We start from the raw sequence: 18,389 nt of genomic DNA, 5'->3' as shown, positions 1-18,389 counted from the left end.
GTACAGAACCCAAAATTGTTAAGAAGGGGAGAATACATTCTGCGGTACATTGGGTACATTGAGGTCCAAATTGCAGGAGCTCTGGGTTTGGACTTCTAAGTTTTAGTCTTACTTATCATACATACATCCTTTATCTATGCAATACTGTGATACCAGCCAAGTAATCAAAACTGAATACTTTGCCTGTATGCACAGCAAACACAATTCCAGACGGCATCAGCTCTAGAAACAGTCTTCAAACCACTGGAGTCTCTCAGAAAATGCAATTGTCTGTGGAAATTAAGCCAACATCCTGTGTGTATTCAAGGAGTGAAAAGAAATTGAAGTTACTGGAATCAGAGATCAGGAATGACTGCAGCTCCAGAACTGCTGGCCTCAGTTCAGACACATAACTACCGAGTCATGTTTTTGCAATTGGCTTTAGTCATAGCCTGATCAGGTCCCTTATGCCTATCTCGTGATTTGACACTGTTACACTAAATCACAGATAAACCTAAGCAATTTTTACTGCAGTATGTAGCTGAAATCACTTAAAATAGAAACATTTTTATTCTTTTCTAGCTTTTACCCATTTCTGTAAAATTCAGTTTAGTATTTATTATGTATTTCCCTCAGCACAGAAATAAGATGACAAAGTTTGTTTTTGTAAAAACATGAAAGTTTTTTTGTAAGTTCCTTCCTTGGTATGACTAAAGGTTTGAAGACCACTGAAAGAGAAAGTAAAATTCTATGTCTGTTCTGTGCTGGGAGCGGGGTCAAGATGTTAGCAGTGTTAAGCAAAAAATAAAAATAAAATAAAAAGCTGATTATTGGTCTTCACTGCATGTAGGTACATCAGTAAGAAGCAGGGCAGAACATTTTATGTCTGTATGGGTATTAGTTATAGCCTGTAGTTTTGTATTTGGGATGTCAGAAAAGGATCTTTCTAAGCCAGTTGAGGATGTAAAAACATATATGATAAAAGACTTCAGAGACCATAAGACCTCACCGTGTTCAATTTACTGCAACATCATGTGCTTGAGCATGGCAAAGTTCAGCTTGGGCATGAAACTGAGACCAGGGACTCCCAAGTTCCACTCCTGCTGCTCATGATCCGTGACCACTGCACACTTTGTCTTTACATCAGGGATTTTTTTGTACTTTTTTTTTTTTTTCAAAGCAGAGTACTTGCAACTGAGGAACGGGCAAATGAAACATCTGAAGTATCTTTCCTTTTCTTTAGGGAGGCAAACTGGTTCCAGGGACAGGTTGGGAAGTGTATGTGTTGCTGGAGAAGAACAGGGCAATGCAAGAGCAGACAAGACATACAGCCCCTGAACGTCTCCTGAATAACACATTGGCTTGTTCCCAGCATAAATGCTAAAAGAACCTGTCAGTAACCCATCATACCTCCTGCTTCTCCCCACAGTAATTATTCCAAAAGAGGTCAGATTAGACCAGTGCTTCCTTGAGCAGTCTGTTCTGGGTGCCCTGCTGTTCTGAGCTGCAACCATTTTCCTGCAATGAAACAGCCCAGCTGCTCTCTTTCACAACCCATAGTGGCCTCATGTAGTTTATGTTCCCCTCAATCTTAGCTGTTTAATAAGCTTTACTGCTTAATGATTTTTTTCTTCCCTTCTTCATGTAATAAAGCTATATCTGGTACACTGGGGATTCTCTGTTAATAGCTTGTCCTATTGTATTTTGTCACATCCTTTCCTGTGACTGGCAATTTATCAGTAGTATTGATTGATGTAAAATTATAGACTTCCCAATCTTTCCTAGCCTGCAGAGTGTCTTTCAAGAACTCAGAAAGTAGCTCAAGTGATGAAGAGCCCTACTTAGCAGAACAGTTAAGAGGCTGTTCTTTTAGAGCTATTACGTTTGGGCTATTAAAGCAAAACACCAAATAGAGGTGCCGGGGTGACTTACAGCTCTCCTTGCTTCTCAGGATTATAGCACATGTTCTCTCACTCTCTCTCTCTCTCTCTCTCTCTCTCTCTCTCTTTCTTTCTTTCTCTTTCTCCCTTCCTTTCTTCCTTCCTTCCCTCCTTCCCTCCTTCCTTTAATTTGGACATAAAGCACTAAAACAGCTCAAGATATGCATTCTCATCTCACAGATAAGAAAATATAAGCTCATAATTTGAAAAAATAAATCATCTACTGAAGGTCACATAGAAAGCCTATGTTAGTTGAGTTTTGTCCAAGGGGGTATGTACTGGGCCATGATGATTTTGTACACCAAGAGTTGAGCAATAAAAGAAAGAAAAAAACAGTTTTTCACAAAAGTGGCACCTGAAGGAAATGTTATCAAAATTAATTAGATTTGTCAAATAAGTAAAACCATTATTTGCTGAATATCCCATTAAAGCTATTTGCTAAAATCTGTCAGAGTGGAGTAAAGCCTTGACAGATGTGTTCATGAATTGTTCAAGCTTGCAGCAAAGGGGCAAAATTCACATTCAAATTTACAGAACCTTTAGACAGAGTTTGAAGGTTGCTACATGTCTGCTGAGCAATATGGATGAGAACTCAAAATTTTGTAAGTGTTCTAGAAATTAATAATCTTACCATTTTCCACTACCTTAATTGCTTAGAAAGTAGAATATAAACACTTTATAATAATATTCAGAAAAAAAGCTACAAGTGTAGCTGAAAGAAAGATGTCTAAAAGATGTATATTTTCCTCTGGTTTGTTTGTTTTACCAGTCAGATTTAATCGCATCTCTCTGCCCTTAGAAAGAGTTTGCTGCACATTCATTTAACACATGCACACTAGAGCGTAATCAATGCAATAGGATGGCAAAAGAGGCAAGGTAGGAGGGATACGCTTAAACATGTTTTGTGAGTGAGGCCTACTAGTGCTTGAGCGAGACATGGTTTTGGAAAGTGAACAATAAGTTAATTGCACCTGGTAAAACTAGCAGGAGTTATGTATCTGGCACCTTGCAATTTACCTTGGGTCTGCCCTGCACCAGCTGCTAATTCAGATACAGAAGATGTCTCCAGGCTTCTTACTGCCTGGTTTCAAAGAGGCTTTAGCCCCTATTTCCTGTGTTGTGTTTTGTTGTTGTTGTTTTGTTTGGTTGGGTTTTTTTTGTTTGTTTGTTTGTTTTTTGTCCTCCATTGAAATTTCTGCAGTTATATCATGGACATGCAGCAGCATATCAGTGGGCTGACTGTGGAATTTACTGTTCTTTCTTTTTTTCTTCCTTCTTGGAAAAAAAGAAAAAATCCCAAAACACAGTTTATGGAAAAAAAGTTGGTGGAGTCTCTGGTATATACAGACCACTCAGCATTTGGTTCTGTGTTACACTCCAGGCTTATCTCAAGTTGTATTCAAAAAATTGTTCAAACAGAAAATTGCATAGAAGAACCAAGAGCAGAATCCTTTTGAATGTCTTCAGTACAGTCCATATATGCAGGCCACAAGCCGACTATATCTGTATCCATCAGCTGGCCTTAGCAACCCTTCAGCTGTGAGAAATGAACCTGACCCCTGAAGATAAACCTGCAGGATAACATACATTCACAACTGCAATTTTTTTTCTCATTAGAGTACAATTGGACACACAGTTTGGAATAGTCATGCTTAGTTAGTAAGGGGAAGGAATTTTTTCCACACAGTATAGTCCGCGCAGAAGTGGAAAATCAGTTATGTCCATCACATCTGTGGTTTTCTAAGATCTCCAGTATTTGCAGCCCTGTAGATTCCATTGATTTGATGCTGTCACAAGACCTTATTATGTAAAAAAATTATTTAGATACAATAACATATTTTTGTCTGAGAAATCTGTGATGACATTTTAAAGAAGTAAATTAATGTCAAATTTAATTCACATTTTAATTATGCTTTTGTTTAAAGATAACAATTTAAATATTTTAAAATATTTTTTTCAATTAAAAAGTAATTAAACTTTTAAATAATAATAGTCTGTTAAAGTGTTTTATATATCTTATGTGCTTCCAGTTCTTCAAGAGAGAACCTGTCAAGACAGAAGACGAAAGAGTGCTCAATACAGAATGGGCTCGTGCCGAGTTTCTCCTGCTCTGATATAAAAATTAGACTGATGACAAACTGGTCCAGATTTTAATGTTCTTCAGACCTACTGCAACCTTCACTGTTGTCCTCATCACCCTTTATGTTCTACATATTTCATGTCTTTTCTGACATTCTTTTTTTTTTTTTTTAATCTTTCTACACCCTTCTATAAAAAAGAAAGGAGGAAAAGTAGTGCAGCCCTATATTCTAAAGTATTTTCTACATCTGGTGGCATGATGTAATGTGTTATTTTTTATGAATTTGTGATTTTACCTCTTTTTAAGTATAATATTTTTAAATAGCTTCAGACTGCATTTGTGAGAATAATAGCATTCATGGGCAATTATAAATCCTACTAGACCCCTAGATACGGCATGAACTTCTAGCAGTACCCTTTTTGGGGTGCGTATGAAAATGTCTGTCTCTTCTGCTTCTCAGCAAGCATTTCCTAGCAGGGAATTACTTATGGTCTCACTGCTCAGCAAACGCCAATGCTCAGAAGTAAAAATGACCTGCAGCATCTACTCTGTCTCTCTGTCTGTTTAATGAAAGCCCCATTGTGCCTTCAGTTGGAAAACAAGGCTACAGCAGTTAAGCAAATTGTGAACTGGAAGTTCAAGAAATAAAGGTGAAGAAACCACGGTTCCTTTCTCTATTGCTTGGAAGAGAAAATTTGATTAATATCAATGAAAGCAGCTTTTCAAGGCTGTTTCCTTTGGTACCAAGGTTCCCAAAAGTAGGAGTCTCTTCATATCTCCCAAGAAACATGAGGAATTCTCAACTTCCAGTCAGAGAATGGTCGTGTTTCCCACACCATGGGCTCAGGCCCTCAGCCCAGAGAAGAGAAACTCTACTGTGGGACGATGGGAAGGAGCAGAGGTTACCACAGGTAGGCAAAGTACAAATATTTGGGTTACTTTTCTGCAAGAAGAAAAATGTTTCAACTTGCTTATCTGTTTTGTCTCAACTCAGTTTGCAGCCTTTGTCTTGCTGGGCTGGGAGATGGTGATTTGGGATTTGGAGCACATCTGTGTGCCTGAATGAAGTCAGAACATGCTTGCTTGGAGGGAAACGTGTTACTTGTGTTGCTTGCTGTGACGCTGCTGCTGTTGATTGAAAGGAGCCTGCTGTGGCTTACTGCTGAAATTACGGGAATCTTCAATAGAGCGGCCGACAGCCCTCACAGGGGGAAAAAGCATAGAAGGGAAAATGCTAAGGTAAAATTTTGTTGGTGGCAAGGCATGTTGTTTATATAAACTGTTCCTGCTATGAGCCCAATAGTGACCTTTTCTTGCATCAGTCAGTGGGGCTTATTTCAAGCAAGGAAAGTATTTTTGAGTGTGCTCACAAATGAGGATTTTGCACAAGTCTTGGTGGTTTCCATCAAGGTCCCCACCTGAGGACAGAGTAGCAGCAAGAGTGCTAGGGGCCAAATCACTTCAGCCCCAAAGATTCACTGCAGTTTATGGGGCCTGGCAATAATTTGAGAACCAGTAAACACTGCCTGTGCTCTCACTGATCTTTCACATAACATTCTCTGTTCCTCTTCTCTCCCTATTCCTTCTGATCTCTTCACATCACTCAGTGCCTACATCACTGGAGTCCTTGTCTGACACAGACACTAACAACCATACCGGTAGTTTTGCTAGAAAATGTCATCTTGAAATCCAGCACAAAAGCATTCCAAATATCCCCTTTTTCAAAAAGTCTGGCAATCAGGCTTCTTAACTGGTTTCAAAGCAGTTTGGTTTCAGCTGATCACTGAAAATTATTAGGCCAGAAGACAGGAAAGAAAAATGGTCAGATTCATAGAAATCATAGTAACAAATGATACAATATAAGAAACAATCAGCTCATTTATTCTTATCTTTTCTTTACATGCTGCCTGAACCTGCTACCTAGCTCACTACCTGCTACCAAGTGAGCTAACGTATGCTCAGTTGCAGAATAGACAAATTCTAAAGCAGTGGAGTTGTGCATGCTTAAAAGAATTAAAAGAATTAAAAGAATGTGGTAGTGTATTTTTCCCCTGTATTTTGGGCAATCATTTACTCACTTGCCAAAAAGATTATGTATTTTCTTTAGGCAGTGTTGAATGTATGCCTAGTGCTTACTTGCTGTATTCATGCAGTACTTGGTCATTTACCAGTGTGACTCCTCTCTCCCAGTTCTTTCTGTGCTCTCCCCCTTCCTTGTGCCCTCGGGCTTCTCAGAGTAACTCATCAAAGCACCAGCTCACAACATTTCCTCTTCAGTCATCAGTGCCACCAAGACAGAGGCCACCACAGAGAAGTTAATTTTTGTCAAGTATGTGGCACGTACAGTCCAGTAGCTGGCATTGGACAAAAAGTCCAGTGCCAGACAAGCCTCCTCTAATGTACCAGTATGATGGACATCAGTGTGACAGCTTGCCAACAGCACGGACTGAGCTAGGGCTTTCTGAAGCTGAATACATGAGCTGGGGCAGGAGAGCTAAGTGCTGCATTTGGGTTCTGAAAAAGCTCTCTCTTCTCTGGGCCAGGTATCAAAGAGGTATTAGCACTGGAGGATTTGCTTTTCAGGTTTAGACCCCAACAGGAGAAACTGTTCAGAAACACTGACACAGTGAATGTGCTGTTTAAATGCTGGCAGATAAAATAAAATACATAAGCAGCATTTGTGCTTCTAAGAACTGTTGGAGGAAAAGCCGGCCAGCCCAAGTGCCCTAAGTAAAAAAAAAAAAAAAAAAAAAAATCTCAAACAACAGCACCCAAACCAGACACAGACTTTTTCAGATGTTTGTGAACTGCCTGTGTGAATGATTAACACCAGAAGAGGTAAAACACTCGGGAACACAGTGTGGGAAATGATGCTGTCTTGGAAAGGAGAGATATTTGATTCCATTCTAAATCTGCTATTTGAAGTGGGAATGATTCATTGATGCCAGTAGACGCAAGAGCGAGGAATCTACCATGTTAACACAGACATTTTTCACTTATTGATTTCATGAAACAAATACTAAGCAACGCATGCAATTTCCAGACAAGGAAAATCTATTGCTATTAATGGATGTAAGAAAATTATCTTGGGAGAAAAATGACAGTAGGTTGAACAAAGAAGTTTGCAGAGGTTATAGTAGAGTTCTGCAACACAGAGATCATCTTTTCACCACATGTTTGCACAGCTTCTATCTCAGTGGGTGTCTTGATCTATGACTTTGGCCCCTAAGCTCTAACCCATATAGTAGTGGTAACAACATATGTCATCTGGAAATTAGTCTCAAGCTCTCAGCAGCATAGTAGATAATCACATTTAATGTCTTATTCTGTGCTTCAAACATCCTCCAGTAAGTTACATTAACACTACGCTTCATTCCCTTGCTTGAGGCTGTGAGCCAAAAGACTAAAGGAATTAAGAAAATAAAGTACGCATAAACATAAAAAGGCAAAAAAATCATTACATTCCTTACATTCCCTAAGGCATGTATGCTTCGGGAGGGCCAATGGCCACATGGTTTATTAAAGATGATTCTGAATTATTCAGTAAAATCTCCAACACAGAGTCAACCATAGCATAATTTGCTTGACTAGGCAGTTGCATGTAAGTATTTGTCCACAATGTTTTCTGGGCATTTTTTCCTACCACCTATGCTGTAGGCACACGTTTGTATGCGGTTTTAAAGAGAAGGGTACTCTTACTGAATTCAATAGTATGTCTAAATTCATGTTGGTGTAAGTGTTTTGCTGGATGTGGACCTTGGGTTCCCCCCAAAGAGCACTGTCTTCCCCTTTTAACCAGTGAGTTCTTTTTTTTCGGAAAAAAAAAAAAAAAAAGTCAACATCAGATGCTGTTCTCTGACACAGCTGAAACTCCTTTGTGTGTTTCACTGGAAATTCAAGCAATATCACCACTCTAGGTGAAGAATCTCTCAATACCAGCAGTCTAATCCAAAATTAGCTGGTGTTTCTTCTAAGAAAACAATTCTCATACCTACTGTTCAATGCCAGTTTAAGCAGCAGAACAATCCTAGGGGAAAGAAACACCTTCGTTCATATTAGTCTTACCCTAGTTTTTAAGTATCTGCTGTCTAATTATTAGAATTGTTTACTAACAAAAATTTGAATGTTCATCACAGGCATGGTTCTTCCCTCTCTTCTGCTACCTATTAGTTTTACCAAAGTCACACAGGCTTATTTACTAAAAATGTGTCTTAAAAGAGGCAAAGCTCTCAGCCAGAGGGAGAATGTGAATGATGGGTAAAATAAAGACATACAGTGTGTTCCTCCTCTTCAGTGGCCATTCAAGACAGGACCTTCTGGCTCTTCCTCTGCTCTGCTGCCCCTTGAGGCTGTTGGTAGTGGAGAGAGCAGCAAGGAGGACAGTCCTGACACTTCCAAGGCATAATGAGAAGTCCTCACAGGCCTTGCTTGGGCAGCAGAGGTGGGATGGCCATCACTGGGACTGGTTGCAAAACCATGTGTCATGGTTTGGCCTCACATTTGTTCCTCCAAGCTGTCTGTGTCCAGCCCACAAGTCCTTCTTGTCTTTCCTTCCTGTGGTCGGAACTCACAAGTTGAATAAATAAAAAGTTCAATAAATAAAAAGTTCAATAAATAAAAAAGATAAATACATAAATAAGAGTTAAACAAAGTTTAAAAGTAAAATGCTAGAAGGATATTCAATTTAAAAGCAGCTCTGGCCTAGGAGTAGCTCTGTTTTAAGGCAGAAGCCAGCTCCTAAGCAGGGGTCAGACTCTGATAGTTGTAATCATTTCACCGTATCTGTTGTCCAATTGCTGACACTAGCTGCCAAGGGGGTGCCAAAATCTGGTTCCATCTTGGCTGAAAATAGAGGTTGACTTTTCTCTTAGTTCTCCTTTCAGTGAGAAAAAAAAAAAAAAAAAACATTGCTTAAATGAATAAACATTGATTAAATGAATAAACACGCATCTATTTCTTCTCTCATCTCCCGTCTTGCACCAGTTTTCCACCAGTCACATGCTGGATGTTGACATCGCAGAAAAACTTCAGTGTTTTTTAATTCTGGTTCATGTTAACAATTACTGCTGGCCATGTCTGTCTCACGCATGAGGAAAACAAATAAGTGTTGGATATGCAAATCATTTTCCTTTTTTTTTTTTTTTTTAGCTCTGACATGGCCAGAGAATGTAGAGCTGTCCTTGGGCATGGCTCTCTGTGCTGGGAAAGTGCCTGTGCTGGTTCACTGCCTCGGATAGTAAAAACAAAGAAAAATGTGAAAAACACAATCCAACATACCCTGAAGTTCAGACCCCAGGCCCAGTGCTGTTTGTTTCCTGTTCAAGGTCTGAATTCTTCTAATACGGTTCCTGTGTGTGCGTAGGGGTGGGTAGTTTGGCTTCAATATTTCCTGAAGGAATGTGTCCACGCAGCTAAACAAAATACCTCCCTGTGGGCAGCTTGTGCTTTACAGTGCTGCAGCATGGAGAGAAAATAAGATTTTACAAAGACAGAAAAGAAGTACATTCTGCTAGGGTATAAAAAAAGCTTCATGCTTGACATCATTAATGGTCAAATTATAATGTCAAAAAATAGTGTTTTACTTTAGTGCATATAGATCAGAAGCCTTGGAACCTTGCTTGTGTCTTTTGGAAAAGAATGGAAAATAAATACAGGAAAATAATCAATATTTTCTAGCTATAAAAAGGCTATGATCAGGCACCTTTTCCAAACTGCTATTTAAACATGTCCCACATGCTTTTTAAGTCACTCTCTTCCCCTGAGGTTTGGTCTGTTAACAAAGAGGTGTATTAAATACAGATGAAGAAGAAGATCAGCTCGGGGCTTTTCCTCATGCTTGCAAATGCTGATTCCTCTTCAGGTTACTCAGGCCAGACACTGGGCCTCTCTCATTGAGATCTCAGCATCCTCAGAGAGTAACAAATGCATTTAGCCTTCTCTGAGCAAGTTCAATAGTTGATAGCAAGGCTTAGGCAATCTCACTAAAGATTTTGTTGTCATTGTTCTTGCTCCTATCAAAGTATAAAGCTAAACCCAGACAGTTTATTGGCATCAGGAACTGACACACTGTTTGGAAACATAACTCTTCTTTCGTAAGTATGTGTAAAGCAGAATCAAAGAGTCAGCTTTAATCACTTTCATACTTCCCTGAATGTTGTTTAGTTTCTTTGACTCTATTCGCTCCATTTCTCTTTGGTGTCAGAGTGAAAGTGGTCCAGACAATGCTATCATTCTCTGCCTGGCACATTGTTTTATTACAGAAGTGCATGTACCTAAATTATGCAATAGGAAGAATTGAAACTGTGTCTTTTTGATGTGAACAAAGTTGATGTCAACCTTTTTGTTACTGTACAATTAATGAATAAAATGGGTTGATGTTCTGAGCGTGGTTTGTGGTGTGGCAGCTGCATTGCTGCCTGTACATGTGCTTCTCACATTCCCTGGGAGCAAGCCCACCCTTTCTGAGAGCACCGTGTAGCTGTGTACTGCCGCTTGCACAACAGTTTAGTGCTGTATTCAGACTAGGCTCCAGCAGGGCAACCATAATTCTCCGGTCAGTGCATTACCAGATCCTTCTCTGGGCTGGACACAGAGGCCTCAGACTCTGTTTCAGGCAGGTGTGAGCTCTCTCCTGGAAGACCGTGGATGATTGCTTTATGCCTCTGGAGGTTCAGTTCTCATATCAGCCAAAGTGATGCCTACTGGTCAGCACTCAAGGCAGTGCCAAACTCAAACTGCAGCACAGCAGCAGAGCTTCCAGCTTTCCTGGGCTCTGCAGGCCTTGTGTACCTGAATTTCTACACTTAAGAGTGATGGGGATGTGTATATGTGAGGCTGTCTAAGGGACCACCTCCCTTTCTAACCCTATTACAAAACTTCCATGTGGCAGCTGTGGAGAAATGGACTATAAGGGAGGCTGGGATGGGGTTTGAATGCCCCAAGCCAAGGAGCCCACAGCCAGCTTCACCAAGAGAGCAGGACAAGGGCCCAAACATTGGAAAAATAACGGGATATCAAGGAAAGGGAGGTAGAAGAGAAAGATGCCCATGTTGGCCCATCTTTTCCATTCACTGAATATTCTTGCTCTTCTTTCTGCCGTCCCCAGCAGTCTGAATTCTTCTTCCTTGACCTCAGGTAGTCAAGAGTGTGTACAATATTCCAGATGAGCAGACCCCTGCTTCTACAACAGTGACAATATATCCCTGTCCCTGCTTGATACAAAACTTCTGACCTGTCCTAAGATTATACTTACCTTTTCCATTGCAATTTTGATTTAGTGGCTTATAGTCATCCTATGAATAATAAGTAAATATGCGGTAGTAAACAACTTTTTTTTTTTTAATCCTCTATCATTGCTAGATAATAAGCTCTTACATTACAGGAAAAACTTTATGCAAAAAGCATTTAGCCAAACACATAATAATGTTGAATTTAACAGTTTCCTTTAATTCAGTCTCTACTGATCTTTATTTATTTCTTCAGGATATTCTGATGCCGGCTCCTATATTTTGTTTTTAAGCTAAGTCAATAGTAGGGTATATGGTGATATATGTCACAAAGATAGCACATAATTAATATAGTAAAGATAATACTTATGACCATGTAGTTTTTGTGTAATCAGAAAGTCATTATTTCATGCAAACTGCTTGATCGTGAGATAGACAATGGATACATTAACTCTGGATAATTTAAGGTAAACAGACAGGGTTTTTCCTTAATATTTACACAAGGTTATTGGAGAATTGGGCAGTCTTTTCTCCTCTTGAGCACTCACACATGCTCTCACCCTTTTGGGGCTATTTCACTCGAGGAACAATGTTGTAACAAAGAACATTTAAATCACCTCTGCAAACTTTAGCATGACTTTACTCTTGTATACTCTATGTATATGTATATCAGAAGGACACTTTACATTTCAAAAGCAACACGTTTCTCACAGTTTTTTGAAGACAGCTTCTTATTTCACAAGAGCTTCTCATTTGCAAGAGTAGCCTCAGCTCTCAGCAAGAGAGATCACTGCAGTGACTCACTAGTTCTCATTGCTGATAAGATTGCTTTTTGCCCCAAATGCAGTTTGCTTGGATTTCAGCTTGGGAAACTTCTTTAAATTCACCAGTGACTTTGCCAGCTAGACAACGACAGCATCAGAGTGTGAATCACACCATTTCAATGGGCTGATTGTGAAATAAATATGAACGGGAACAGCAGGGGGCTGGCTTTTCTTTAGCAGTCACAGTTTCCTTTTCACTATATGCCCTTAAAATGCCCAGGCAGCCTATTAGCAGAGGGAAAGATTGATAGAATTGCATTTACATTTTAAATCCAGCCAAGTTCTCACTTCCCCAGCCACGACCCTTCTAAAACATCAAACTAACAAACAAACAAAAAAATCAAAACAAAAAGAAAAAGCAGCAGCCAAATAGAAAGGAGGAAAATAAATGTTAATTTGCTTAGTCTTCTAATGGAAATTAGCTTAATGGTCCCAAATTAAAAGTATCTGTGTTAAATATGGTGTCTTGTTCTGCCCATGAAAGGCATAGCACTGCAACTGGAGTGATTCGTCACTCAAAATATTCCTATACATGCAGTCCCTCAGTGCAGACACAACTGTGTCAGGTTTGTATCGTTATTTCTCTTTTGTTTTGGGAATAATTATAATGGAAAACCCAAACTTTCTAAAAGTGTGCATGTGAGTAGGTACACTGGTGTGGAGAAAGTCCCCAAAGCCACCCTAGGATCTGACTCCTTTTGTCCAGCCTGTGACCATGAACATCGATTCCTTTCCTGGCACCAGCTACTCTGGACACCCCAAGTCAAAATGTGCTGGGTTAACACGCGATGGCAATGGACAGGTCCTCTCTGGGAAGCCACCTATGAACCAGCTGTGCAGGTAGGAGGGGACTTGTTTGGCACCTCATACTTGCAGATGTTCTCCAAAGTACCTGCTGAACATTACCTCCACCTAGCTGGCACGCCCAGCTAGAGCATTTTGGGCATGGATGGAGCTACATTTCACATATCTTCAACTGTTTCTTTACTTAGCCACCTAACTTAAACAAACACAAAGTAAAAACACACTCATAAAGACATTTAGTCATCTGGGAATTCATTGCATATGGTTCAGAAGCAGAAGGAGACTATTTTTCCTTTTCTATTTTTATCAAAATTTAAAAAAGAAGTCACAATGAAGAATGAAATTCAGGTTTAAATGATAATTGCATCTGAAACTCAGTCTGTGCTTCTGACATGTTCAGATAATTATTTTTTCTTTCTTTCAAGGCAAGACAAAACATAAATATAATGATTAATAAGTTTACTAATTTTCTTAAACAGAATGAAACTCCACTTATTTTTATCACTTTTAGATTTTACCAAATAGAGCAGATCATCAACAATATCACACTATTCATAAAACTATGTGCCACAGAAGAGTATTTACAGCTGTACAGGGTATTTGCTGTGTTGTTTGGTTTTAGGGCACTGACAAAGATGGTTTTGAACCTGTGTCATATCTCCAACAGACAGGACTCTGAAAGGTAATGCTTTCTGTGAGAAAGGAGAAATAATGCATCTGATGGAGTGAATGTAAGTTTAAATCTAGGGTGAGATTGTGGATCTGAAGGAGTCTGAGACTTGTGTCATTGATTTTGGTGGGGGAAGGATTTCTTCCATTATACTTAACCGTAAAATGTGAAAAGCGCTGTATAGAAACGAAAGCAGAACTATGGAGACGCATTGTATTATATGGACCCATGCTTTCCCTTCTCAGCCAGCTGAGACAAGAATTTATTTTACCTTGCAGTTGTGCTAGTCTGCTGGAAGAGCTGTTGTTTTTGTCTAGAAATACACACAGCAACATAAGCTTTGACGTTTGCAGGTTTCTAGGCAAGAATAAATAGAAAACTGAGTGTGCCAGCATGCTAAGGAGCTACTGAAATGCTCCTGTGCAGGCTGTAGCTCAGCAGAGAAGTCTCTTTGGATTCCTGTTTGGCTTGGACTGGGTTGTTATTAAGGGCTGCACTTTCAGTCTCATCCATTTATTTTCTTCTAGCAACATAATGCAGGAAAGGTGCAGGAATACCTGTCCTAGAAAATGAAGTTCTTCATTTCCTTACAGATTAACCATGTCATAGACAAGAGCTCCTTGGAGGGACACCCTCTGAGAACAGATAGCTCAGATGTCATCTTGATTCAGCCCTGGAATTCCCCAGTGGGTTGGTATGGCAGATAAATTTGGTAGATGAATATGCTTAGTCACATGGCTTCTGATGCATTCCTTGCTAGCTGACATCATTTTTCATCGCAAGTGTAATTAGAGAGGGTGGAATGCTGACCAGCAATGATAAGACCTGGAGCTATCTGCCACATTTGCATGTGTAAGTGGAGAGAAAAGGGGAAGGAAGGGTAGAGAAGAATGAAGCATGAATAACTTGCTTTTACTGCTGAACATTGCTCTAAATCTGAACAAGGGTTTCTTCCCAACATCCTGCTTCTGAGGCTGTAATTTAGGATAGCTCACACATGTGAGCCATCAAAACCCAGATGGAGGCAGAGGCATGCTCTGCTGCTGAAAGCATCCCTGTTATTGCATTGGAGATGCCTGTGAGCCACTTAGAGGTAAAACTGCCTTTTTCTTAGCAAGGCAGTGAAGGCTTAAGGCTCTAAACCCTGCACTACTTGAATCAACAAGCCTTGCAGTCACTGAAAAGAGTATCATTGGCAGGGCTAAAACCACATAATCTCCTGTCTCCCTGTCGTTAATGGCCACATTCTCAAAGCCTCCCAGGGAAGTGCCATCATCCCCATTACACAGGCAGGAGCTGGGACCCAGATAAGCCCAGGTGATAACTGTACTGCCATGACAGCAGCTCATGAGGACATCTCTGGGCCATCCTGGGAACCATGCTGACACTGCACCCAGGGGACAGCAGGAGCTTGCTGCCCCAGCCCTGCTCTAATGCAATGGTTCTTTGTCTAAGAACAGGCTTTGGGGTCTGTTTCCTCAATATACATGTACATTTTGAAAAATAACAGCTGTATAGAAAAAAAGAATCCCATACCACTGAATGAACAAAGAGGACTTGTGCTTAGCAATCGTAGAGAAGTGGTGTTGCAGCACCAGCCCAGCAGCAGCACTGAGGTCCTGCCTGCCTTGTCCTTCACCTGCAGCTCGGCTGAGCTACTTGAGCTACCTGTAGGGAAGAGTTGCTTGCCTGAAGGAGACACGTTGAATCATCCCAGCTTAAAATGTGGTCACACTGTGCTGCTCTATGCATCTTGCCATCTGCACCAGGGCAATGTGTGAGGCTACACAACCCATACCCCAAATTCTGTACTGATGTCTACAACGAGACTCTACAAAGTGCAATATGGATAATGCACAGACAACAGTGAGAAAAACGAGACAGGGTCTTAGCCAAAGTTCCAGACCTTCCCAGAAGGCTGTGAACACCTCTTTTGTGCTGAGCTGGAAGCTCACGTGGCAGTTCAGCTCTGCTCTGAAGCAAGAAGTGGCACCTTTACCACAACAGCAAGCTCAGCCATGGGCTTTGAATCACTTCCTAAATACACACAAGGCTTTCTCTGTAAAGCACTGTTTTGCTTTTCTTTTCCTATTTTTCAATATAATCAGAAGCTGGTTTCATGAAGTGTCTCATGGCAACCCCAACTATTTTAAAATAAACATTTTCATTAAACAAGTGGATTTTGGTATTAGGAAGGCAGTAACTTGAAAGAGCTTTTGTCAAAAGTTGGTGGAGGCCTGGGTACACTGTTCAAACACAGGAGGAATTTCTGAGTGCATAGTGAGTCCTTTGACTTTTAGAAAAATATTATTGTTTGAGCTCTCAGTAACCTGGAAGTAAGAGAACAACACAGCTCAAAAATTAAAAAAAAAAAAAATGTGTACAGTTATGTCATGATAGGCTTCTAGTTTCTCTCTCAGCCTGTGTCTCAGCTTTTGCTGTGGAATATTCCTTGTAAAAAAGAGTAAATAAATGCACTGTAAATAGCTCTCAGAAGCTGTGGTGACATCATCAGCTTCATGAGCTGACATTAAACTCAGAAAGTATGAGTGTGTTCTCAGCCCTCAGAGCCCTCGTGTAGGAGGAGTATGGTAAATTATGACCGTGGTGGAGATGTCCATGTTGTGGTGGTCATCCCAGATATGGTGGTACTGGTTTCCTCCTGCTGTGCTCCCTTCTAATGTTAGCCTTGACATCACCCCACAGACTAGAAGGGCTGCAAATAGCAGCTTCTCCATAGATGCGATCCTGAGGAGAGTTGTAATTGTAACATATTTTGCACTTTGTCCCTTCCTGTACTGTAGCTCTCAGGGCTATTTCCATGTCCATTTTGAATATCCCCTCTCAGATCCTATTAGCATTTGTGAAGAACAGCTTGTGTCTCCCCATTAAGGACCTTTTCTGCCCAAGGCAGGATATGCACCAGAATTAATAAGTGACTTTTCATAAGTGACAGGATAAAAACAGTCACCACAAAGAGTGTCTGGAAATTCAAGGCCTTTAGTAACTGCATATCTGGTTCAGAGTTGTATCAGGTGCCAGAGACTGAAAGACTCCCAATGCCTGGTGTCACTAGTGATTTTTCCTGAAGCCATCAGTAAGCTTCTTGAGAAGTTATTTGCCCATATGTGGACCATAAACTGAACATATTCAGAGCTCAGGGATAAGCTGATAAGCTACAAATAGAAGATAACTGAGAAGAAATGTTGCCTTTTTTGAATTGAATTGCATATTCAGCAGCAGAAGTGCTGATGAGCTAGGAGACATGGAAAATATCCATCTGGGTCAGAATCAACTATGCATGAAATCTGGTCCAGAGAGAGGAAGATTTAGGTGAAGATATTAAACTCTAGTCCTTCTTTTATAGCTCTTTTCTGAAAGAATGAAAAAAAAAATCCCTTCTAATATTTCTGAATATGAGAATGCTGTAGCTGAGCAAAAACTTCAGGGCAAATTAATCCAACAATTTTGCCCCTTCACAAAGCAGAGAAACTTTTGTTTGTTTTTTTGGTTGGTTGGTTAAATATTTTGGTAAGGTCTGGATCCATCCCTTGCTTTGCTTTCTGTACCAATATCTTGGTAGCTCAGCAAGTCGTATTTCCTCATTCTGCAGCAGAAGCCTCGATGGGTCATTTCCCTGCCTGCTAGTAGCGAAGCATCTCTACAAGTGCACGGGGCTGAGAAAATCTCAGCTCTCAAGAAAAGGATCATCATGGGTATGCACGCTGCATGTCTGGTGGGTGACAGACCTTTCCTCTCCCTTCCCTTTGTGGCTACCTCAGTACGGGACCATTCTTTGGGACAAAAATCATAAGCCCTCAGTGCTATGCAAGAGCTGGGCTTTCCCTCCCCTGGATGTCTTCTTGGAGCTGAGGGCTCTGACTGCAATAGGTGCCATTCAGCACTTATGCCAGGCTCCCAGGGATGTGACCACTGGGTAAGAGTTCTGTAGCGTGGGGCTTGCACCCCAACTTGGGAGACAGGGTATTGTGTTAGGCCACAGGATGCTACATGCTCGCCTCCCTCACCCTAGGCAACCAATGCATAGCTCAGTTTATAAAGTAATTCCAAAACACTGTTGGCAACTTTAACATTAGCCCACCCTAAAGAAAGGGGCTTTTAAACAGCTTTCATCTGCCTGAATCTGGCAAATATGCAGGACTTGGATAGTAGTTTTGATGGCATATGACTCCAGAGAAAGTGGCCATGAGGCCAGGCTTGTCACAGGCGCTCAGATACCTCTGTTAGAACATGATCCACAGTATTTTACTGTGGTTTGAAATTAAATATTCCCCATAGGCTTAGCGTAGGTAAAATATCAGGAGAGAGAATAATGCTCACAGTAAAAATAAAGAAAGAAAGAAAAAGGAAATGCTTCATTCTGAAGACACCCTGAGCAGCAGTTGGATTGCTGACTTCTTGTACTGAGAGAGCATTTATGCTGCTCAGAAGACTGCTCTTCTGGCAGAGTGGCTACATTTTAGCAGCTTGCCAAATGAGAAAAAGATAGAAGGATAATATTTCACCACTAGCTTCCGCTACTCTTTACAGTAATGAGATGGAGATTAAGAGCCTGTTTCTTTATGGGCAACACTCATGCAAAGAAGCATCCTTTCCTTGGGCATGCAGTAGGTAGCTGTGCTCAGATCTATGATCCAACTGCTTTGGGTCATCTTGTTTTCAAAGATAGAAGGTTTTATGTCTTCCTCTCACCTCTTAATTCACTTGTTTAAGCAACTCCCTTTCCTGAAAATAACACCCAGCAGCTCATTTACCAAGGGGAGTCCTAAAGTCCCCACTGCCAGGACTCCCAGCAGTTGAAGTATTTCTTTCCTCACTGGGTATTTATCACATTGCCCTTCAGAA

The sequence above is a fragment of the Anser anser genome (genome assembly GCF_964211835.1).
Source record: "Anser anser genome assembly, chromosome: 4".
Lineage (NCBI taxonomy): Eukaryota > Metazoa > Chordata > Aves > Anseriformes > Anatidae > Anser > Anser anser.
This window is presented reverse-complemented; position numbering follows the sequence as displayed.